General features: G+C 42.0%; 1 long non-coding RNA gene across 1 annotated transcript in view; it reads right to left on the bottom strand.

Moving 5' to 3' along the window:
• LOC140191697 (uncharacterized) overlaps positions 1 to 22365 on the bottom strand; it is a 37572-nt gene extending 15207 nt beyond the window's left edge. Inside the window, exon 1 of the long non-coding RNA XR_011883881.1 lies at positions 22242 to 22365. This is a non-coding gene — a long non-coding RNA (uncharacterized lncRNA). The remainder of the gene's footprint in view (positions 1 to 22241) is intronic.
• Between the last annotated feature and the right edge of the window lie 1778 nt (positions 22366 to 24143).

Here is a 24143-nt window from a genome sequence, read left to right as displayed (position 1 = left end):
TCTTAAGCTCCTTTCTTGCTACCCTATATTCTTCAATAGACCCATCTGATCCCTGCTTCCTAAACCTCAAGTATGCTGCTTCTTCCACCTGACTAGATTTTCCACCTCACTTGTCACCCTACCATTCTTTATCTTCCTCACCGGGACAAATTTATCTCTAACATCCTGCAAGAGATCTCTAAACATTGACCACATGTCCATAGTACATTTCCCTGCAAAAACATCATCCCAATTCACACCCGCAAGTTCTAGCCTTATAGCCTCACAATTTGTCCTTCCCCAATTAAAAATTTTTCTGTCCTCTCTGATTCTATCCTTTTCCATGATAACGCTAAAGGTCAGGGAGTGGTGGTCACTGTCCCCCAGATGCTCACCCACTGAGAGATCTGTGACCTGACCCGGTTCATTACCTAGTACTAGATCTAGTATGGCATTCCCCCTAGTCGGCCTGTCCACATACTGTGAAAGGATTCCATCCTGGACACACTTAACAAATTCTGCCCCATCTAAACCCTTGGAACTAATCAGGTGCCAATCAATATTAGGGAAGTTAAAGTCACGCATGATAACAACCCTGTTACTTTTGCACGTTTCCAAAATCTTGGTGTGGAGATGAAGTTAAGTCCTGGCTTGTCGTAGGATAAGTCCTGGCTCTATATCTATGTTCTGTCCTGTCTCAAGTTAGTGTTGTGGTAAAGATGAGTCCTGGCTTGTCGAAGGATAAGTTCCGGCTCTTTGTTGATGTTCAGTTCCCAGTCTGTCTCTCAGCTCCAGTCTCCGAGTTATCAGCCTCCGTATTTCAAGATGAAGGCTCCAAGCCGCAAGGATCCCAAGCCAAGCTCAAGCTCCAAGAACCCAAGCCTCGAGGATCCCAAGCCAAGCTCCAAGACCCCAAGCCTCGAGGATCCCAAGCAGCTCCAAGAAAACAAGCCTCGAGGATCCCAAGCCAAGCTCAGGACCCAAGACCCCAAGCCTCGAGGATCCCAAGCCAAACTCAGGACCCAAGACCCCAAGCCTCGAGGATCTCAAGCAGCTCCAAGAAAACAAACCTTGAGGATCCCAAGCCAAGCTCAGGACCCAAGACCCCATGCCTCGAGGGTCCCAAGCCAAGCTCAGGACCCAAGACCCCAAGCCTCGAGGATCCCAAGCCAAGCTCAGGACCCAAGACCCCAAGCCTCAAGCCATGTCATGTCCTTGCCTGGTTTCGGGGTCCGAGCCCTAGGCAAGACCCAGGTTCTGGGTCCTTGTCCAGTCTCGGGCTCGGAGTCCGAGCCTTGTCTTGTCTCCAAGCTCAGGCCTCTAGACCCCAGCCATGTCCTGTCCTGAAGCCATGTCATGTCCTTGCCTGGTTCCGGGGTCCGAGCCCGAGGCAAGACCCAGGTTCTGGGTCCTTGTCCAGTCTCAGGCTCGGAGTCCAAGCCTTGTCTCTTAGTCTATGGTTCCTAGTCCTAGTCCTGCTTTCCCTAGCCCAACTCTGCACTCTTGTCCCTGCTCCTTGCCTGAATCCTGTCACATTCCTACTCCAGTCAAGTCCTGCTCCTTGTACTTTAGTGTCTGTGTCTTGCATTTGGGTCCATTCCCAGCAACCCATTGTGACACCGACATTTTAAATATATCTGCCAGGGCCCCTGAAATTTCAACACTAGTCTCCTTCAAGGTCCGAGGGAATACCCTGTCAGGTCACGGGGATTTATCCACTTTAATTTGCCTCAAGATAGCAAGCACCTCCTCCTTTTCAATCTGTACAGTTTCCATGATCTCACTACTTGTTTCCCTTAATTCCATAGACTTCATGCCAGTTACCTTAGTAAATACAGACGCAAAAAACCTATTTAAGATCTCCCCCATTTCTTTTGGTTCCGCACATAGCCAACCATTCTGATCTTCAAGAGGACCAATTTTATCCCTTACAATCTTTTTATTCTTAATACACCTGTAAAAGCTCTTTGGATTATCCTTCACTTTAACCCAAGCCAAGCTCAGGACCCAAGACCCCAAGCCTCGAGGGTCCCAAGCCAAGCTCAGGACCCAAGACCCCAAGCCTCAAGCCATGTCATGCCCTGGCCTGGTTCTGGGTTCCAAGCCCGAGTCCGACGCAGATTGGGGCACCGCTTCGTCGAGCACCTCCACTCCGTCCGCCACAACAGACAGGATCTCCCGGTAGCCACCCACTTCAACTCTGCTTCCCATTCCCATTCAGATATGTCCATACATGACCTTCTCTACTGCCATGATGAGGCTAAACTCAGGTTGGAGGAGCAACACCTCATATACTGTCTAGGTAGTCTCCAGCCCCTTGGTATGAACATAGAACTCTCCAACTTCCGGTAATTCCCTCCCCCTCGCTTCTTCTATCCTTATTTCACATCACCTCCCTCATAGTTCCACCTCCTTCTACTACTGTGCATTGTTCTCCTGCCAATCACCTCCCTGCTTCCCCTCCCCCACCCCTTTGTCTTTCAAATTACTGTTTTTTTCAACTACCAGCATTCTTCAAACTCTCCCTAAAGTTCTTCCTTCAGTCCTGACGAAGGGTTTTGGTCCGAAACATCGACTAATCTTTTCAACTGATGCTCACTGACCTGCTGAGTTCCTCCAGCGCATTGTGAGTGTTCCTTTGACAACAGCATCTGCAGATTATTTTGTATTATCCTTCACTTTGACTGCCAAGGCAACGTCATGTCGTCTTTTAGCCCTCCTGATTTCCTTCTTAAGTATTTTCTTGCACTTTTTATACTCCTCAAGCACCTTATTTACTCCCTGTTTCCTATAGATGTCATACAACTCTCTCTTCTTCTTTATCAGAGTTGCAATATCCTTTGAGAACCAAGGTTCCTTATTCCTATTCACTTTGCCTTTAATCCTGGCAGGAACATACAAGCTCTGTTCTCTCAAAATTTCTCCTTTGAAGGCTTCTCACTTACCAATCACATCCTTGCCAGAGAACAACCTGTCCCAATCCACGCTTTTTAGATCCTTTCTTATTTCTTGAAATTTGGCCTTCTTCCAGTTTAGAACCTCAACCCTAGGACCAGATCTATCCTTGTCCATGATCAAGTTGAAAGTAATGGTGTTATGATCACTGGAACCAAAGTGCTCTCCCTACACACACCTCCGTCACTTGTCCTAACTCGTTTCCTAATAGGCGATCTAATATATGAAATACACTGTTAGGAAGTGTACGCTCATGCACTTTGGTAGAAGAAATGAAAGAGTTGACTGTTTTCTAAATTGAGAGAAAATACAAAAAACTGAGGTGCAAAGGTACTTGGGAGTCCTTGTGCAGGATTTTCTAAAGATTAATTTGCAGGTTGAGTCTGTGATGAGGAAAGAAAATGCAATGTTAGTGTTCATTTCAAGAGGACTAGAATATAAAAGCAAGGATGTAATGTTGAAACTTTATAAAGAACTGGTGAAGTCTCACTTGAAGTATTGTGAACAGGTTTGCGCCCTTTATCTTAGAAAGGATGTGCTGAAACTGGAGAGGTGCGAAGGAGGCTCACGAAAATGATTCCAGGATTGAATGCCTTGTCATATGAGGGGCATTTGATGGCTCTGGGCCTGTATTCACTAGAATTCAGAAGAATGAGGAGTGACCTTATTGAAACTATCAAGTGGTGAAAGGCCTTGATAAAATGGATGTGGAAAGGATGTTTCCTATGGTGGGAGAGTCTAAGACCAGAGGACACAGACTCAGGATAGAGAGACGTCCTTTTAGAATGGAGGAATTTCTTTAGCCAGAGAGCAGTGAATCTGTGAAATTCTTTGTCACAGGCAGCTGCGGAGGCCAAGTCTTTATATCTATTTAAGGCAGAGGTTGGTAGATTCTTGATTAGTCAGGGCTTGAACGGATACGGGGAGAAGGCAGGAGATTGGGTCTGAGAGGAAAATTGGATCAGCCATGATGAACCAGACTCAATGGCCTAATTCTGCTCCTGTACCTTATGGTTTAACTTCTGCCTTGTCAATAGTGAAAAGGTTTGATGTGCCATAATGTGTTCCTGTTGGGTTTCTGGAAATAATGACCTGACAAGGTGTTAATGAAAATGTCACTGAATGACAGAATAGGCTCAAAATACTTATTAGCTTATTGAATTCCTTTGAATGCTCATGCTTAACGGAGCGTAGTAAAATGTATGTGGATTCAGTGCAGTGTACAACATGAGGCTGCTGTGAAAATGTAATCAAAAATATATTAATATCAGTATTTGAGTCTTTTTATCTGGTGTCATGTGTGATGCCAAGCAGAGCTACCGGACGGATGAGGCTAATGAGAGAGATAATGGAAGACAATGGAGAAACATTCAAAATGCTAATAAGAGAGAAGAGAGAGATTAACAAGAAAGAAACACAATTCAGATATTGACGGACTGTTTGCTTTGAACCTGAAGTGTCTTAAGTTTGATAGACAGGTGATACCCCAGCAGGGGGATAGAAACAGCAGGTTTGCTAAGGCATGACACACCATGAGACCCTGGAAAGAGCAGTGTGCCCCCACAAGTTGGTGAGTGTTTGGAGGACCGGTTCACGGGAATTGGTCAGAGGCTCACAGGGTGTAAAGGTATGATCGGTGGGAACCTGGGGTGTGTGTCCGCCCTTGCCTTGGTGCCCGGTTCACCACGGAAGAACAATCGTATCCGGAACGGAGGGGTCACAGTCGGTGACCACAGCGGGATCAGGAGACATCAAAAGGTCTGCCCAAAACCAACTGCGTCTCTCTCTCTCTCCCCCCCCCAACGGTACAACAACAGCGATTACTTCGAACTGCACTAAACCGAACTGACCTCTGCTTCACTTACCCCTAGACTGAGATAGAGCTTGGTTGATTCCTATTATCCTATTTCTGTGTACATGTGTGTATTATCATTGCTAACCTGTTACATTTATATCTTTGCGAATAGTGTACTGCATTACTTATTTCTTTAATAAAACTTTATTAGTTCCTAGTAATCACAGACTCCAACGAGCGTTCCATTTCTGCTGGTTTGGCAACCCAGTTACGGGGTACGTAACATAAGTGGGGATCTCATCCGGGATTTTAAACGCCAAAATTGGGATTGGGTATATTGATTCGGTTAAAATTCCCGAAAGAAAAAAAGGGCAAACAGCAGAAATGGAGATTGAGGTATTTCTAAAGGCGCCAACCTTGGAGGTATTAGAGGATGCCAGGAAATCAGAATTGGCCACTGTTGCCAAATGGTTGAATCTTTTTAAGGGGAAGTCGACAATGAGGAGAGCGGAGATGCACAGAGCTATCATTGAGCATTATGTATCTAAAGGTGTGTTTCCCCAAGGGGAGCTGGAGGTGGTGTCTATGAGCAAATCTGGTGGAGAAGCAGTGCAGCTGCAGATGGAAAAATTAAGACCCGAGCACGAGTTCCAAGTAAAGCAATTAGAACGAGAAGAGAAGCAGTTAGAACGGGAAGAGAGAGTAAGGCAGTTAGAATGGGAAGAGAGAGTACGGCAGTTAGAATGGGAAGAGAGAATAAAGCAGTAAGAATGAGAAGAGAGGGAGAAGGAAAGGGAGTTTGAGCTGCAGAAGTTAAGGATGGAGCTAGAGAGGGGCCAAATGCCGAACCAAGGTGGAGGGTTCAGGGCGACCCAGGAGGTTAGGTTGGTTCCCCCATTTGAGGAGGCCGATGTTGATCAGTACTTTCTACATTTTGAAAAAGTCGCTGCAAGTCAGGGCTGGCTGAGGGATAAGTGGGCTGTTTTGCTTCAGAGCGTACTTAAGGGGAAGGCTCAGCAAGCTTACTCGGCATTGTCAGCAGAAGATGCCCAGAGGTATGATGTGGTGAAAGAGGCTATACTCAGGATTTATGAGTTGGTCCCAGAGGCATACCAGCAGAAGTTCTGGAATGTGAGGAAGCAGCGGGGCCGCACATATTTAGAGTTTACCCATGAGATGCAGATGTATTGTGAGCGTTGGTGCGCCTCGAAAGGGGTCACTGAGAATTATGACAGACTGCTACAGCTAATACTGATTGAGCAATTTAAAGGTTGTGTCCCTGAAGGTATGAGGCCCTATCTAGATGAAAAAGAGGCAGAAACCTTAGCCGCAACTGCTAAGTTAGCGGATGAATACGTGTTAACACACAAAGCGAAGTTTACCCCGAGTAAAAGCTACCACAAGGGTAGTCGAGAGGGCGGAGAGAGTCCGCTGGAAAAGCCAGAAAGTAAGCCGAGGACTAGTGAGAAGGATAAGGAAGACAGGAAGCAGTTTGGTAGGAAGTCTCCTGAGGTCGTATGTTATAATTGTGGGAAAGCCAGTCACTTTGCGTCCAGGTGCTTTGCCCCAAAGAAGGAGACGGGGAAAGGGAAAACGACTCCGATTGGCTGTATTGAGCCGGCAAACAAACCGCTAGGGGAGAAGAGGTCTGATAGAGTTCAGGAAGGGCGCAAGAAGTTTATTTCAGCCGGATTGGTGTCGGTGAAGGAGGGGTCAACCCCAGTTCCAGTACGGATCTGGAGACACTGGGGCTTGTCAGTCATTGATCTTAAGGAAGGTGTTAGAATTTAGTGCAGAGACCGAGACTGGGGAGGTCAGTGTGATAAAAGGCATTGGGAAAGGGACTGACGCAGTACCTTTGCACCAGGTACACCTAAAAAGTGACTTGGTCTCCGGACCGGTCACAATAGGGGTGAGGCCCGAATTACCGATGGAAGACATGGAGGTCTTACTCGGTAACGACCTTGCAGGTGGAGATGTGTACCCAGCAGTAAAGCTGACGAGCAAGCCTGCCAGGACTGAGGACCCGCCCATGGACTCACAGGTTTATCCCGTTTGCGCAGTAACTCGGCGCATGTCGAGGAAGGCTGCCGAAGCGAATGTAGATTTAGCTGAGACGTTTTTACCAGCCTTGTACCAGGAGGGGTTAGAAAGTGAGAAGAAGGAGCATAGTGGAGTGGAAGGAAGTGAGGGAGTTGAGGTAGATTTATCATTAGCGAGGAAGGAATTTATACAGGCACAGGAACGAGACGAGGAGCTGATGGTTTTGACTGAGACAGCTCTCTCCGAAGCAGAAATAAAAAGGGAACCCGTGGGCTATTATGTGAAGGAGGGAGTACTGTTGAGGAAGTGGAGACCAAGTACCATGCCCGCAGATGAGGAGTGGGGGGTGGTACACCAGGTGGTAGTGCCGAAAATTTATAGGGACGAGATTTTTAACCTGGCCCACAAGATACCCCTCGGTGGACATTTTGGGGTGAGGAAGACAGTCGATAGAATTATGAAAGAGTTTTACTGACCGAACATGAGGAAGGATATTATTGAATATTGTAGACTGTGTCATTCCTGTCAGGTGGTAGGAAAGCCGAACCAGGTCCTGCCTAAAGTGCCCCTTCGACCGATACCCACTTTCGGTGAATCTTTTTCCCAAGTAATTGTGGATTTTGTCGATCCCCTGCCCAGAACTGCAAGTGGGCAAGAGTATGTGATGACTATGATGTGTGCCACCACCAGGTTTCCAGAGGCGGTGCCCCTGGCAAGCATCAAGTTTCCCACAGCAGTAAAGGTGCTTGTGAAATTTTTCACTACGGTGGGGCTGCCCAGGGAAATCCAGTCAGATCAGGGGAGTGTCTTCACATCTCACACATTCCAACAGATGTTGGATGAGATGGGAGCAAAGCAGATTTTGGCCTCCACGTACCACCCGGAGTCCCAAGGGGCATTGGAAAGATTCCACGCAACATTAAAGACCATGATTAAAATTTATTGTCAAGAGAACGCTAGGGGCTGGGATGATGCCTTGCCTCTCCTGTTATTTGCTGTAAGGGACACGGTTCAGCCCATTCGAGCTCGTCTTCGGTCATCGGCCCAGAGGACCTCTGACCTTACTGAAAGAGCAATGGTCTCTGGTTACAAGTTAAATCTTAGTAAGAGTGAACTTTTCCCAATTAATAAGCAACTTCCCTTGTATCAGAACCTTCCATTTAAATTGATTAATAATCATTTTTCATATCTTGGGAATAAAATTACCTGTAAACATAAAGATTTATTTAAGACTAATTTCTTACCCTTAATTGATCATATTACTCAACTTTCATTTAAATGGTCTCCATTTTATTTAACCTTGATTGGTCGTATTAATGCGGTTAAGATGTTTATTCTGCCAAAATTTTTATATGTATTTCAGGCACTACTGATTTTTGTTCCAAAATCCTTTTTTGACAAAGTTGACTCTAAAATTTCTTCATTTATTTGGCAAAATAAAAACCGGAGACTGGGTAGAATACATCTACAGAAAGCTAAGAGAGATGGAGGCTTGGCATTGCCTAACTTTAGATTCTATTATTGGGCAATTAATATTCGACACATGAAATTTTGGTTACTTGATCAAGATACACTATCCATTCCTAAATGGGTAGTATTGGAATTACAATCTGCTCAAGGTTATGCACTTGGCTCCATTTTAGGTTCTTCTCTTCCTTTTGATTTGAAACGCTGTAAACTGGTTTGTAACCCGATAGTTAAATATACCTTATGTATTTGGTTTCAATTCCGAAAATTTTTCAATCTTAATCAATTTGGGCTTGTGATTCCTATTTTAGGCAACATATTCTTTCTCCACTCTTCCACGGACTATGCTTTTCATATTTGGAAGACTAATGGTATTTCACGGTTTTTGGATTTATTTTTAGATGGTTCCCTTATGTCTTTTGAACAATTATCTAATAAATATAACTTACCAAGAATACATTTTTTTTAGATATCTCCAAGTTAGAAATTTCCTAAGTACTATACTCTCTTCCTTTCCAACGTCACCTCCTACATATATTTTAGATACTATAATTAACCTTAATCCATGTCAGAAAGGTGTAACGGCTATTATTTATAATACTATTATGAAATTTAGGAAAGCTCCATTTGATAAGATTAGGTCAGATTGGGAAAAGGAATTGGGCTTTATTATTTCGGCGGATGACTGGTTGCATATTTTACAACTAGTCAATACTTCCTCTATCTGTTCTAAACACTCCCTAATTCAATTTAAAGTTGTCCATAGAGCCCATATGTCCAAAGATAAATTAGCTCGTTTTTATTCTCATATTAATCCTCTTCGTGACAGATGTCATGTGGAGATAGCCTCCTTAACTCATATGTTTTGGTCCTGTCCTATTCTGGAAACTTTTTGGAGAGACATTTTTAATATTATTTCAAAGGTATTGAATATAGATATCTCTCCCCATCTTATTACTACTATCTGGATTACCTAAAATTTCCAGTAATCTTTCTCCTTCAGCCCGTAGAATGATTGCATTTCTTACTTTAATGGCGAAAAGATGTATTAGTTGCACGGTGGGTTTTTTTTTGGGGGGGGAGGGTTTGGGTTTTTTTTTTCTTTTCCTTATTGATTTGTATGAAAATTAGTATACTATTATATTATCTTATATCTAAACTGCACTGTTTGTACTAATTTTTTTTGTGTATTAATATCTTTTGTAAAGTTATATTGCAACAGTGCATTAGTGCCTATATGGTTTACCTTTTGTGTACTAATTCAATAAAAAGATTTAAAAAGAAAGAAAGAAAGAAAGAGCAATGGTCCAGTCCAACTGTACAAGTCAATATGATTGATTATGTTTTAAAATTTTTAATATTATCTCAAAGGTATTGAATAGATATTTCTCCCCATCCTATTACTGCTATCTTTGGATTACCTAAAACTTCCAGTAATCTTTCCCCTTCAGCCCGTAGAATGATTGCATTTCTTACTTTAATGGCAAAAAGATGTATTTTACAACATTGGAAGGAGATTAATGCCCCAACTACAGTTTTTTGGTTTTCTCAAACGATACTATGTTTAAATTTGGAAAAAAATCAGAAGTAATCTTTACGATACTTCAGTTAAATTTGAACAGACCTGGAGATCTTTTATTTAACATTTTCATTTAATGTAACTTTTTTTTCTCTTTGACCACATTTGCATTTCCTTCTTGGTTTTTAACTGTTATTAATGGAGGTCGGGTTTGAGGTCGTGATTGTTTAAGTTGTTTAAGTCTACTTGATACCTAGTTAGCCCATTGCTTTGCTTTGCTTTGTAGGTTAGTTGCACAGTGGGTTTTTTTTGGGGGGGTCTTTTTTTGGGTTATTTCTTCTCTTTATTGATATACATGGAAAATTAGTATACTACTATATTACCTCATTATTTTATAACTAAACTGCACTGTTTGTACTTTTTTTTTAATGTATTAATATCTCTTGTAAATTTATATCGCAACAGTGCATTAGTTTCTATATGTTTTACCTTTTGTGTACTAATTTAATAAAAAGATTTAAAAAGAAAAGAAAGAAAATTTTGTGAGAGGCTTACAAGGATCTGTGACCTTGCCAAAGAAAATCTACGACACTCCCAAACTAAAATGAAACAGTGGTATGATAGGCATGCCCGCGAACGAGTGTTTCAAGTGGGCGATAGGGTCTTAGTTCTGTTTCCAGTGGTAACCAACCTCCTCCAGGCGAGATTCCACGGTTCATACAAAGTGATTAAAAAGATAGACTCTTTGAATTATGTTATTGAAACGCCGGACAGACGTAAGCCGACACAATTAGTACATATTAATATGTTAAAAGCTTACCACGATCAGAAAGCAGATCTAGTCAGTGGTATCACAAAAATAAGTGAGGCTGGGGTGCCAAATGATAAGGGGAAAACCCATCTTGAAAAGATAAATATGGTGCCAACCAGATTGGAGAACTCTATTGTTTTGGCCAACTTTGCTGATAAGGTCTCTCACTTAACCCCTGAACAGAGCGAGCCATTGATAAAGCTAATTAACCGGCATGCAGATGTATGTCCGGATGTCCCGAGGCGATGCAAGGGGACAGTACATGATGTTGTCGTTACATCAGATCAGCCTATTAAGCAACAACCCTATAGGATGAACTTGGAGAAGGGCAAGCTAGTTGAGAAAGAAATTGAACACATGCTAGCCACAGATATTATTAGGCCATCCAAATCAGAATGGGCCTCTCCCTGTGTGGTTGTCCCGAAACCCGATGGGAGCATACGATTCTGTACAGATTACGGAAAGGTGAACGCCATCACAAAAACTGATACCCATCCCAAGGGTAGACGATTGCATCGATAAAGTGGGGAGAGCTAAGTACATCACAAAGATCGATTTGCTGAAAGGGTACTGGTGTGTTCCTTTAACTGACCGGGCTAGAGAAATCTCAGCATTTGTCACTCCATCCGGGTTATACGAGTATAATGTTTTACCTTTTGGCATGAAGAACGCCCCAGGGACCTTCCAAAGGATGATTAATTCAGTGATAAGAAGGTTAAAGAACACAGAAGTGTATATTGATGATTTAGTGGTCTGGAGTGACACATGGGAGGAGCACATTGTGGCAGTAGAGGAGCTGTTTAAACGGCTGTCTGAAGCCAACCTGACAGTGAACCTCGCGAAAAGTGAGTTCGGCCACGCTAAGGTCACATATCTGGGATTTGTGGTAGGACGGGGCAGCTGGCACTGATGCAGGCTAAGGTGCAGGCTATCTCTGAAGTTCCCATCCCAACGGACAAGAGAGCCCTGAGAAGGTTCTTGGGGATAGTGGGGTACTATTGGAAGTTTTGCAAAAACTTTGCGGATAATACCCTCCCTCTCACTAAGCTCTTGCCGAAGAATGCGAAGTTTGTGTGGAACGACCTTTGTCAACAAGCCTTCAAGAGTCTGAAGGCGATTCTGTGTCACCACTCTGTATTGAATGCGCCTGACTTTTCAAAACCCTTCTCTCTAGCAACAGATGCTAGCGACAAAGCAGCAGGGTGGTGCTGTTGCAGACAGACAAAGAGGAAATTGAACACCCAGTGACTTATTTTTCTAAAAAGTTTAATGTCCGTCAGAGAAATTATTCCACTGTGGAGAAGGAATTATTGGCTATCATACTGGCATTACAACATTTTGAGGTTTATATTTGTCCAGCACGGAAACCACTGATAATTTACACTGATCACAATCCATTAGTGTTTTTGGCCACAATGAAGGATAAAAACAAACGCTTATTAAGTTGGAGCCTGGTATTACAGGAATTTGATATTAAGATAAAACATATAAAAGGAACTGACAATGTGATTGCTGATTGTCTGTCAAGGTGTTAAATCTTAAAGTTCTCTGTATTAGCCAAATAGCTGATGACTACCTGTATATTAGTGTGTATCTTATAATGTGCATTCATGCCCATAATTTTTACCCCGGTAAAAATCCTTTTAAGGGTGGGGGTGTCACGTGTGACACCAAGCAGAGCTACCAGACAGATGATGCTAATGAGAGAGATAATGGAAGACAATGGAGAAACATTCAAAATGCTAATAAGAGAGAAGAGAGAGATTAATGAGAAAGAAACACAATTCAGATATTGACAGACCGTTTGCTTTGAACCTGAACTGTTTGAAGTTTGATGGACAGGTGATACCCCAGCAGGGGGATTAAAAAGAGCAGGTTTGCTGAGGAATGACACGCCACAAGACCCTGGAAAGAGCAGTGTGCCCCCACAAGTTGGTGAGAGTTTGGAGGACCGGTTCGCAGGAATTGGTCAGAGGCTCACAGGGTGTAAAGGTACGATCGGTGGGAACCTGGGGTGTGTGTCCACCCTTGCCTGGGTGCCGGGTTCACCACGGGAGAACGATTGTATCCGGAGCGGAGGGGTCACAGTCGGTGACCACAGCGGGATCAGAAGACATCAAAAGGTCTGCCCAAAACCAACTGCATATCTATATTTCCCTCTCTCTCTCTCTCTCTCTCTCCCTCTCTCGCTCCAACGGTACAACAACAGTGATTACTTCGAACTGCACAAAACTGAACTGACCTCTGCTTCACTTAAGACTGATCATTTTACCCCTAGACTGAGATAGAGCTTGGTTGATTTCTATTACCCTATTTCTGTGTATATGTGTGTATTATCATTGCTAACCTGTTACATTTATATCTTTGCGATTATTGTACCGTATTACTTATTTCTTTAATAAAACTTTATTAGTTCCTAGTAATCCAGACTCCAACGAGCATTCCATTTCTGCTGGTTTGGCAACCCAGTTACGGGGTACGTAACACTGGTACATTGACTTTTATGCCATGTCTGTTTATGCATTCTTCTTTATTTTGGAATATTATTGAAAATGATTTGATAAATAAAGTCTTTCATTTAGAGAAGTAAAAATAGCGCAATATAAAGGAAGAATGGCTTTCACTTTTGCAAAAGCATTGAAAATTACAAAAAAAATTCACCTGCAGCTTGCATTGGTATGATAGAAACTTGCAAAATGCATCACTTTGTGGCAAGATTCTCAGTGTAACCAACTTTACTGGGATCCTACTGACAGAAATAAACAGGAAACAAAGTACAAGTCAAGGCAGGCCACTCTAGCACAACAGCTAAATTTCAGTTATAATGTGGCAATACAACAAACTGATAAACAGGTTAACTAGATAAACAAGTGTTTGGCTTATCAGCAGAACATAAATGTAGAGGACAGCATTTCATTAGGATGTATGCATTATGCAATATTACATTCTGGAGTTTTGCATCCAAGCAATATATTTGAGGTTGCCTTCACACATCTCATTCAACAGCTTTTTAATTGTCTTTTCACAATACTGTATATCCCTGCCTCTTTTTTTACTGGACCCCCAATTCCTTACATCAGCTTGTCTATTGAGTTACTAGTTTATTATGCATTGTCTCTGCTGCTGTGTTATGACTAATATAAATTTAGTTCTATAACTGCATTCTTGCATTCAGCACTGTCTGTCATTGTTTTAATTTTTCTAAGCTTGATAACTTCACGAGGGTTTACTCTCACTGCTCTGTATCTACTTAAATGATAATGTAAGTGTTACAATAGCTATTCATTGTAACCCAAAATAAATTTTTACTTCTGCACTTTCACAGTCTCCAGGAAGTGTAATGATTAAAATGTTTGCTGAAGGAAGAATTGAATCAGCCAACACTGAGTTATTTCACAATAAAGTGAACATGACTGTGATCATAAACACAAGAGATTCTGCAGATGCTGGAAAGACAGAGCAACACGCTTGCTCCATGATTCTCTTATCCATTCGCCTCTCCCCACTGAACTCCCTCCCAGCACTTACCACTTCAAGTGGAACAAGTGCTACACCAGCTCATTCACCTCCTCCCTCACCACCACTCAGGGTCCCAAACAGTCCTTCCAGGTGAGGCAACACTTCACCTGTGAGTCTGTCAGGTTCATCTACTTTATCCGGTACTCCCAGTGTGGCCTCCTCTACATCAGTGAAACCAGACATAGATTTGGGGACCACTTTATTGAGCGCCATTGTTCCTCCTACAACAAGCATGACTTCCCGGGGGCCAGCCATTTTAATTCCAGTTTCCATTCCCATACTGACATATTGGTCCATGGCCTCCTCTACTGCCGGAATGAGGCCTCTATCAGGTTGCAGGAGTAACACCTTATATTCCATCTGAGTAGCCTCCAGTCTGACAGCATGAACATCAACTTCTCTAACTTCCAGTATTTTCTTCCCCCTCCCCCCCCCCACTTTCTTCTCCTCTTCCATTCCCCACTCCGGCTCCCCTCTTACCTCTTCTCTTCCCTTTACCTGCTTATCACCAACCTCTGGTGCCCTCTACCTTCCCTTTCTCCCATGGTCCTCTCCTATCAGATTCCTTCTTCTCCAGCCTTTACCTTTTCCACCTATCACCTGCCAGCTTCTCATTTCACCCCCTCCCCCACCTACCTACCTTCCCCCTCAGCTGGCTTCAGCATCACCTTCTAGCTTGTAGCCCTTCCACCACCCGCCATCCCCCCCCCCAACCGTTCTTCTTATTCTGGCTTTTACCCCATTCCTTTCCAGTTCTGAAGCAGGGTCTTGGTCCAAAACATCAACTCTTGTTCCTTTCTGTAGCTGCTGCCTGATCTGCTGAGTTCCTCCAGCATTTTGTGTGCGTTACTGGTAATTGTGGCCATATCCAATTAACTCAGCTACACTATAATGTAGAAAACTCAATACAATTGCCCACAGCAGATTTAAACAGTCACACCTAAAATTTGGCTCACGTATAAGTGTATCAGTATAGAAAACTTGTACTTCATACAAGCATCATCAATAATGTGAAAATTCTGTTATTTTCAAACTTCCTATCATGATAAGCACCAGAGTGTATCAGATTTTCAGCATGTAGAGCACACTCTGAGTGATATCATCCACTCTATTTTGTAGTACTCCATTCAGAGTAATGGCACAATTTAAAAGACAATCAGTTCACTTAGTTGGCAATTATGTCTGCAATCTAATACAGGAGGAGGCTGACTGCAGACTTGGAGATTGCCGATAGTCAACACACAGCATCCAGGGGACCTATTCTGCAAATTGTAGATTACTATGATTTAGCTATTAATTTTCTGTCATAATCCCTATGGTGGTGCTGCAGGAGCCACCAAGAGAAACAGAGCAGGCAAGCACAGAGATCCCAAGAAAGAAGGGAAAACAAGGGCTCATGTCCAATCTGATGAATTTTTAATCTGGTAATTTAATATTTATGCTATGTCTGTTTAGGCATTCCTCTTTTTATTTGTCAAGAATGTTCACAGAATCTTCTCTACGGTTTCTCAAAGAACAAGAGGCTAAGTGTTTCCAAACCATGAAGACAAAGAACTATCACCTGCTGTAGACAGAACTACACCAGGCACCCATATTTACATTGCTCTGTCAGAGATAAAGGTCAGTATCGTCCTGAACTTCACAGTCTTTGGATTATTCCAGGAAACAGTAGATCTTCAATACCACATTTTCCAGTATGCTTCACACAAGCTTTAAGAGTACAGCCACTCAAAGATAAAGCCCTTCATCCTCATTAGCTTTAGAAGATAGACTGGGCATGATATTAGAGCATCATACACTTCCCCAGGGAGTGACAGATCTGTTTTCCTACCTAGTTCCATTTACACAAGTCCAGAGCACAGCTTTTCATCTGTGTACCTATCCAAATTTCTCTTAAGTGTTGCAATTGAACCTGCATCCACTGCCTCCACTGGCAGCTCATTCCACCCTCTGAGTGAAGATGTTTCTCCTCAGGTTCTGCTTGTATATTTCACCTCTCACTTAAACCTATAACCTTTAGTTCTAGTCTCACCCAACCTGTGGGGAAAAAGCTTGCCTGCTTTCACCCCATCTATACCCTTTGTATACCTCTATACGATCTCCCCTCAGTCCCCTACGCTCCAGGGAATAAAATTCTGACCTATTCAACCTTTCCTTATAACTTATGTATAATGCATTTCTAGAAAAGCTTCACATGGATCAGGACCAATGGAAGATCTTGGACCATGTATTTTCTCTAACTGATTTGAGACAGTCTGCTTCTAATACAATAATAAAAAAGAAATTACATTTTTAAAAACAAGTCAATGTAAATAACTGTCAAATATAAAGCAGATATTTTGCACGTATGTACCAGAGAGAGTTAAACACCATGGAATCAGGTCCTTTGGCCCAACGCATCCATAGTTCAATACCTAAACTAATCGCATTTGCCTGTGTTTAGCCCCTTTCCCTCTAAACCTGTACTTTTAATCAGTGGTTCTCAATGTGAGGTATTGAGGGGTCACAAGTAAAAAACAAGAAACTGGGGGCCACAGGAGGTTTCTGAATGGACCATGATAAGTTTACTGTTTTAATGAAATATTATTAAAATATATTAAAAAAAAGTGAATACATGCAAATTAATTGGAACCCTAAATGAAATCAATGGGGAAATATGCTAGATGATGCAAATGAGGCAGCAGAATGGCTTAGCCTGGGTGTGGGAGAGGGGGTGGTGGCACGTCAATCATTATATCGGCTCTTGCTTGACATTTTACACGCTGCAGGGTAGACCACTAAGCACAGCTCCATACCCATCCCCAAATGACAAACTGCAGACTGGGCAGGTGGGGCTTTCTGCAGCAAGGCGAATCAGCAAGCATGCAGCAGGAGGCTGGTTCTGTTTGCCTTCCACTGACCCATGCGCGTTATAGAACATAGAATAGTACAGCACAGTACAGGCCCTTCAGCCCACAATGTTGTGCCGACCCTCAAACCCTGCCTCCCATATAACTCCCCACCTTAAATTCCTCCATATACCTGTCTAGTAGTCTCTTAAACTTCACTAGTGTATCTGCCTCCACCACTGACTCAGGCAGTGCATTCCACGCACCAACCACTCTCTGAGTAAAAAACCTTCCTCTAATATCCCCCTTGAACTTCCCACCCCTTACCTTAAAGCCATGTCCTCTTGTATTGAGCAGTGGTGCCCTGGGGAAGAGGCACTGGCTGTTCACTCTATCTATTCCTCTTATTATCTTGTACACCTCTATCATATGTCCTCTCATCCTCCTCCTCTCCAAAGAGTAAAGCCCTAGCTCCCTTAATCTCTGATCATAATGCATACTCTCTAAACCAGGCAGCATCCTGGTAAATCTCCTCTGTACCCTTTCCAATGCTTCCACATCCTTCCTATAGTGTTTTATAATACTTATAAAACATGACACGGAGGCTGCAGTTACTGCAGTGGGGTCATCTTCTAGAAATGGCTAAAATGCACAAAGGCGTGAAGTCTACCTCTGTATCATGACCTAACATCACAACTGCCATTAAATCCCTGGTGCAGCATATTTTAAAAGGAAGTTCAATTCACTTTTCTTGGTTTATTACTCTTTATTGCCACAGAATTTGCATATATAATAGCATTTAAAAATATTTGCTTACAAAATTAAATCCTGATTTGGTGGTGGATTCATTTGGGGTGAATGTGAATGATGTTGACACCACACTGAAAGAATGTCTCATTGACCTCTGTGCAGAGTGATAGAACAGCTCAAGCAAACTTCAAACGCAGCAAGCAAAATTTCTGGATAACTAGTGATATTCAAAATAAGTTTCCACAGCTCTGGGATAAAGCAAAGTTGTTTTTAATTGGATTCTTATCTAATCGAATGTGGCTTTAGTCAAGCCTTTCACCTGCCATCAAAAGACTGCCATCTTGATGTTGTGAAAACAGGTGATCTTTGATTATCTTTAACCAAGTTGCAACCAGATATTCAAAAGCTCACGAGTTTGCATCAGTTGCAGGATCTCACTAAATACCCAAATAACATTAAGTGTTTTTTGTTGCTGGTTGGAAGGCAATTATATATATAATAAATAAAGAGCTTTGAAATTATTTTTATTTTTCCACATACACCTGTAACATTATATGTAACATGTAATACCCAAAACCTGTTAAAATATAAATATTGACTGTATATCAGAATATTTAGTACAGTTGATAAAAAAAACTTTAGCAACTAATGGAGACTTTGGAGGGTAGGGCCTCCAAAGATAGGAAGCTTCTCGTTCTGAACTCTTTGCTCTTACAAAATAGCACTCTGCTCCCCAGTGACGTCAAGCAGAGCAGTGATTGGAGTAGTCCGAAACTCCACGGGGATAGAAAGATTTTGACTGCATCAATGGAAGCAGAAATTAGCTCAGCATCCGGTGCCCCTGGGAGTTTCTGCACCAGTGGCACTGAGGATCCACCCGAGACAAGTTTCCAGTGATGGATTCCAGAGCTTGAGTAGGTCCCTTATGACCTATAATGAAGCAGGTCTTACAAGAACTTCTGCATGAGTGACCAATGTTATTTGTGGGCTGAATGTGTGGTTCAGAATCATGGGAGTGGCATTCTGGTGAGTGCTGCACACCATTGTACATGTGTAGAGTTCTCTGAGCCTTTTTCCTTTCAATTGATTTCAATCATAATTAAATCACATAGGTGTGTAAGGTGTGTAATTTCACACTCGGATTTCTCATCAGTTATATTTTCTTCCATGCTGTACACATTTGGCCGGTAGATGTTATATGTACTTCTTTTCACATTTGCATTTCATGGGGACATTTTAATGTAGTTTAGCAGTTGACAGGGAATCATCAGTGCAAATGAGAGGTCAAAGATTTATTTTCTATATATTGTAATTATTTGGCACTAAATTATATGTCAGTTTTTTTTCCATCGGCTTTCTCTATTTTTGCAACTGTAGCATTCTAACCAAGGTTTCACCAGTGCAAAATGAGATGGTGTCAAACATGTATACAGTTTATATATTGCATCCTCTGGAAAGTATATACACCTCCATACAAATGCAGCAGCAATAAGTAACCTAAAGTGCAAACGTGTATTGCAAATATCACACTATCATTGGTCAAATTGGTCAAGGAGCTACTGTATGATGGTCCAGCCCAAGAAGCTGATAGGAAAAGGTTTAAAAAACAGTTAGTCATACAGGCTGTATTTTTGTTTGTGTTGTTTTAATTCAAACGTTGAAAACTGATGAATTTGGCAGTGGAAGGTCTAGAGCAGAGACATGGTTCTTTGATGTGGGAATCAATAGAATACCAGGTAAAATGTCAATGCTTAGATGTTGATGAGTGATAACATAGTGGCAAAACCTCAGGTTAAAAATATTCAACATGCAAAGCATTCGCTAAACTGAAATATAAAGAAACAGGAAAGATGCTTACCCATTAAGAATGTTAGTAACATTCAGATTTTGCAGACAAAAGAATTATTTTGTCTCTGATCACAAGCACATTCAATTTGATTCATTAAAACAAGTCATAACACCATCAGTTAAAAATAGTTATATCTAGTCTCTGATTAGTGACTCAAAATATCTAGCAAGGCTTTATCCTACACCACTGCATTGTCACTGATGGCATGTGCCATTGTGCCTTGTTTCGCAAATCATTAAGGCTAACAAGAAAAAAATAATATACTATTACCCTAAAAGTCATGAGAAAATTATGACTATATATGAATCTGCAATAGCATCAGTGCTCCCTAAGTGGCTACAAAATATTTTGGCCAAATTCCTGATTTTCCACACCCCCCCTCCCCCCAGTCCTGGAAAGAACATGTGTTGACAACAGGATGGTCTTCCCTGTGAGGTGCTTTCTTTCACTCTCTGGATTTGCACATCATAATTAGGTACTTGATAAAACTAATTGCTGTATTTGTATTGCAAGTGAACATGCACATGCAAGTGAGCAAACTGCTACATTGAACAAATGTGGAATAGAAGTAGCTGCTTATTTTTCTTTCTTTTTTATTCTTTCTCTCACTCTCCTTTTTCTCCCTCTGTCCCTCTGAATATACCCCTTGCCCATCCTCTGGGTCCAACCCCACCTCCCTCCTTGTCTTTCTTGCCGGATCTTCTGTCCCATGACCCTCTCATATCCCTTTTGCCAATCACCTGTCCAGCTCTTGGCTCCATCCCTCCCCCTCCTGTCTTCTCCTATCATTTTGGATCTCCCCCTCCCCCTTTCAAATCCCTTACTCACTCTTCCTTCAGTTAGCCCTGACGAAGGGTCTCGGCCTGAAACGTCGACTGCACCTCTTCCTAGAGATGCTGCCTGGCCTGCTGCGTTCACCAGCAACTTTTATGTGTGTTGCTTATTTTTCTCTTAGTATTGGCCTACACAGTTTGCATAGTGCCTCTAATATAATGTCCCTAGTCTTTATTCATGATTACAAATCCCAGATTTATTGTTGTCTTTTCCCATTCTCTCCCCTCCCAATGTCTCCACTTTCCTAGTCTCTTCTCCTCTTCATTACCCTGATCATATGGAGTGATTAATGCCTGACCTTTAATGCAATGGTGAAAAAACAATGAGCAGTCCTTTTCTTTCAGAGCATATTACTGTCATCCAGGTTTTTAACTGAGCTGAAAACCAAGAGTTTTGTTTTTCAATATATTCTTTAGTTTGTGTCTGGCAAGAAATACCACAACCAGGAATTAAATGCTGAATAATGAAAGAGGAAAAGCATTAGTAAGTTGTTTTTATCTAACTCACTTTTTGCTCTGATTAGGTAATGTTTTCCTTGTTATATCAATATATATGTCAATAGAAAAAAGTTGAAAGAGCAATTTATCATAAAGGCAAACACTGGACATATTTTTAAAAGTAATTACTAGTTATGTATTTGAACACCAGAGTTTTGAGCACAATGAAAAAAATTGATAAAATTACTCATAATAAGCAACCATTGTTGCAGACTTATTATTTTTACTTATTATTAGCACCTTTCTCATAGCTTTTCATTCACCATCATATTGAGATAGCCTTTCATTTTCTGCACATTCTCCAATATATAGAATAAACTTCTTTATTCTGTAAATAGAATATCACATGAATCACCTTCATTTTCTCTTACAAAATAAGTTGCACAATATGCAACTCTGTCACCCACATTCCTCCCACAGCTTACACCCACAATATAGTTTCTCCCTATCTTCTTCTCCATAACCTGTGTTGACCCTGATAGACACCCACTCACAGAACCAGAAATTGCGGACAAGTTATCTATCCTCCTTCTGTAGCACAAGGCCACATATATCTGCAACAGGAAGTGTGTCTAAATTGCTGTCAGAAGATATCCAGCTCAGTTCTGACTATAATAAAAAAAGAAACTTGACCACAGACATTAATTCTGTATCTCTTTACACAATGCTGCCTAACCAATTGAAAGATTCTAGCATTTTTGTTATTTCAAATTTGTAGCATTTGTAGTTTTCTTTTGATTTTCTTACCTTACTTTATTCAGAGCCAGTAAATGGTTTTCTGAGGATTGCAATGTGGTGGTTATTTCGCTAGCTGTCACAGGTGCTGTCTGATGCTGAATCCATCTTGAAGTTAAGTCCTTTAGAAACCTCCAGCTGGGTCAATAATGGTGCTATTCCCCATATGGGCAAAGCAGTTTTTCTCTCAGAGCATATTAAAATATGTCCATCCAACCAATACACTGTCATCCTCCTTTGGCCTATAAATTTCTTCCTCATTATTAACAAGAGTAAATTTTGATTCCTTTTAATCATAGACCTTCCATTTAAATCCAAATCTATAATATACCAAGAAAGTAACCACTCTCATACTGAGCATTGTAAAAATTATCCACTTCGAGTCCTCCATTCACAAAACTGTCAATTGTGACTCATAGCTTTCTCCCACTGAGCTAATTTTTAATCCAATAACACGTTCCCTTAGATCCCATGAATTTTACTTTGCTAATCTGTTGCATATGGAACTTTACAGCATAAACAGGTGATCATTCAGCCCAGCGTGTTCATGCTAATCGAAAGCTGACCTTCCCAGCTTGTGTTCCATTACCTTACAGCAGCGGTCCCCAACTACCGGGCCGCGAGGAAGCGATATGATTTGGCGATATGAGTCAGCTGTACCTTTCCTCGTTCCCTGTCACGGCCACTGATCAGCCATTACGCATGCGAGGTCATCCGTGTCAGGGTGGGAAGGCGATCAACTCCTCGAGCTTGCAAATGTCGGCGGGCTGAAAAGTATGTTTGACATAACATCTGTCGGCATTTTGGATCAAAGTCAAGGCTAAATATCCTGAGATAGCCACGAAAGCACTGAAAACGTTGCTTCCATTTCCAACATTTTTCTGCGAAGCGGAGTTTTCTGCAATGAATGCAACGAAAACTAAACTGCGGAATAGACTGGACATAAGGAACCCCCTTCGAGTATCGCTGTCTCCCATCACCCCTCGATAGGACCGTCTTGTTGCAGGGAAACAAGCCCAGGGCTCCCACCGATTCAGCGATATTGGTGTGTTGCAATGATTTTATATGTTCATACGGGGAAAATATGTGCTGTGTGTTTAACATCCAAACGTTACTTAAAATGTTATGATGCTATTGACTTATATAACCATATAACAATTACAGCACGGAAACAGGCCATCTCGGCCCTTCTAGTCCGTGCCGAACGCTACTAAGACCTGCACACAGCTCATAACCTTCCATTCCTTTCCTGTCCATATACCTATCCAATTTTTCTTTAAATGATAATATCGAACCTGCCTCTACCACTTCTACTGGAAGTTTGTTCAAAACTTACTTCAAGCTCCCCTGTCCTCCCCTGATAATTGACCTATCACTGTATTCATGCGAGGAAAATATGCGCTGTGTGTTTAATATTAAATTCGTTAGATAAACTCTTTTAGATACAAAATTGAGTGTATTACCCACTTATCGCCTATATTCCAGTAGTGATTAACAGCCACCCCCACGAACAGAATCGCCAAAAGGGATTTGCTGGGGGGGGGGGGGGGGGGGGGGAGAGATCAGCAGGTCACGATGCGCATGCGCACTGGTGCCCGCGCAGGGCTTCATGGTCATTGTAGTCTTTCTGGGTAAACAACGCATTTGACTGCTATTCTTGTCCATTGGCAACCCTACCCCCCCCCACTCCCCACCCGCCCTCCCCCCCCCCCCCCCCCCCCCCGGGTCGGCCGGTCCCCAAGAATATTGTCAATATTAAACCAGTCCGCAATACAAAAAAGGTTGGGGACCCCTGCCCTACAGAGTATAGCTCTCCTGAGCCTATCCAGACACAATTGAAACAAAATGGGGTATTTGCCACGACTGCCCTTTTAAATAGTGAGTTTCAGATCTTTTAGTACATTTTCCTGTCTTTTCCTTAGTTTTCTAATCTTTCTCCTGATTAACTTAAATCATGTTCCCCTGAAATTGATCTTTCTGTTAAAGGGAATAGATCCTCCTTATATATCTTGTCTAGACTTCGTAATTTTATACACCACAGTTCAATCTTCCAACCTATCCAGTCTTCGCTCATAATTAATTCTCCAAACCTGGCAATGTTCTCATAAATCCACTCTGCATCATCTGTACCAATTACATCCACTCTGCAGTATGGAGACCAGAAATGTACACAGTGCCTTAACTAATGTTGGTACTTCTGCCATGATGTCTGTCACAATGTGCGCTAGCAATATCCGAACCCAAGTGGACTCTGATATGGAGACGGCAATGAGAGCTTATTCATAAGAATTCCGAAAGAACATCAGTGGCTCAGCTGAATGACACTACATTCTCAAAAGAAGGATCCTGCAATTAGGCTAATCAGCATCCACTTAAGTAATACAAGTAACATGGAATCCCCGAGCCTATCAAAATAAACTTAGCAAGCTTAAACAGGTAGCACCAGGAGACCGCATTACAAAGAGTGAGTCGCTTGAGAAAAACAGAATCAGAATCAAAATCAAGTTTAGTATCACCGGCATATGTCATGAAACTTCTTGTTATGCAGCAGCAGTACATTGC

This window comes from Mobula birostris, chromosome X (genome assembly GCF_030028105.1).
Source record: "Mobula birostris isolate sMobBir1 chromosome X, sMobBir1.hap1, whole genome shotgun sequence".
Lineage (NCBI taxonomy): Eukaryota > Metazoa > Chordata > Chondrichthyes > Myliobatiformes > Myliobatidae > Mobula > Mobula birostris.
This window is presented reverse-complemented; position numbering and strand designations above follow the sequence as displayed.